Below are 1,921 nucleotides of genomic sequence, written 5' to 3'. Positions count from 1 at the left end.
ATTGATACCCATGTCATTTTACTTAAGTCTTGGCAACGTGCACATAATATTCTCAAAGTGTAATGTTTTAATAGCAAACATAGCTGATTTTTAAAATATGTTCAATCTGAATATGGAAATCTTTGGAAATAATTTCAAGACTTGAGCTTTTAAAGATTCATTAAAGTCCAAGCAATTGCTAGTATTTTTGTTATTAACTTAGAAGCACAAAAAGTTATTAAGTACTGATTAGAGCTCCTCTATTTCCCAGAAAAATAAAAGCCGAGATTTACAGACATAATAAAATTTATTTAAGTTGCATGCAATTTAATAGTCATGAGTATAGTCATAGGAAGGTACAGGACAGTAACTTTGCTCTGTCCCTAAGATGTGGCCGCATTTTTGAAACAAATGGGGATTCTATAGTAAGAAAATAGGACTATGTTTTTTGTTTTGTGACTGGAAACAGTCTGACTAGGCTTTTCTTTTCTGAGGAAGATTATAGAGAAAGGAAGTATCATTATACATTTACAAAATTTCTTACTTAGAGATGAACCACAATCTAAAAGAACCCCACCCAGTCTTGGATATAAATGGCAATACTCAACAAGGGAGCATTCTGTTATAAACCCAGAAATTGTCTTTCAGCTCCCATTTATTCTCATCTCATTAAAATTTCAGTCATGCTATTGTAGCAGAAAGTCAGCTGTCAATCTAAAAACCACCACAATGCTTTGTGGTTCATCCAAATCATAGTTTAGCAAATTTCAACTTTACACTTAAGAAAACAGTCAATTTCAAATAATTAAAACATATACTGTGCTTGATTCTACTTATCACTGTTAAACTTTAGTCTGTGCAGATTCTGATGTTTCTAAATATGTGTTCATTTAGTTGCTGGGTGAGCTTTAGCTTAACCAGCAATGGTCATCCAACCTTTAAAATTACTGATACAAATAGTAAACTGTGAGTAATTTGTAGAACTGGCACTTGCAATTGATATGCTTTTCATACTAGATACATGCAGCTCTTATAAATACTAAAGGAGGCATTTTTGCCAGGTCTCAACATGCTTTCTTTGTTGTAAATTTCACTAATTTAACAAGTTAATGGAATTTTTTGTAGGGGTACAATTTTATTATAAGACATTTTGCTGTTCTTTTATTTCAAAATAACTATTTTAAGAATCGTGTTAAAATATAAATTGGCATAAAATAACTGATAGACCTAATAAAGCAGTGTCACAGCTGCATCAAGGTATTTAATTGTATGTATGCATTAACCATCAAAAGAATGGATCAAAACTACTTTCCTTCAATACAAACTTTAACATTGTTTGTAAATGCCTCATTTAAAGTAGTGGATAGGGAAAGAGTTTAGAAAAATCCAAGTAATAAAATGTATTCAATTACTTGGTAAAGTTAAAAAGCTAATGCAACAATGTTACATCCAGATAAAAAACATTATTCAAAAGCAATTCAAATACCGAAAAGGGTTTCAAATTGAATATTTTATTAACATGGTAGTTGTCTTTGAAACATGTGCACACACAACACACTCGCACACTCAGAATGATCTGCCTGGGGGAGTGGAGGAGTCTAAGTATGCCTAAGGGGGAAATGAAAAATAAAATTTCTGTAGGTTTTCATTATTGTAGGCAATTATGTCCACATCACTTATAAAGCTATTGCCAAATCTGTCCAAGGAAGCGGGGTGTGAGGGTGGAGGGCAGAAAAAAAAATCTTGGGAAAAATTCAACAGTGGCATAGCAGAGCTCTCAATATGAGAAAGCTGACATAATGTGGACTTTTTGCAGTGAATTTTTCTTTGCAAAATATGGGGAGAGGTTTTGTCAATGGGCAGAAAATAAGAGAAGGCGGTGTGAAGTAGGCTTTTGCAGTCAATTTTCCTCACAGTATTGTGCAGGGTCATCAAGAAAATC

This window comes from Talpa europaea (genome assembly GCF_964194135.1).
Source record: "Talpa europaea genome assembly, chromosome: 12".
Classification (NCBI taxonomy): Eukaryota; Metazoa; Chordata; class Mammalia; order Eulipotyphla; family Talpidae; genus Talpa; species Talpa europaea.
Note: the sequence above shows the minus strand (reverse complement) of the source record.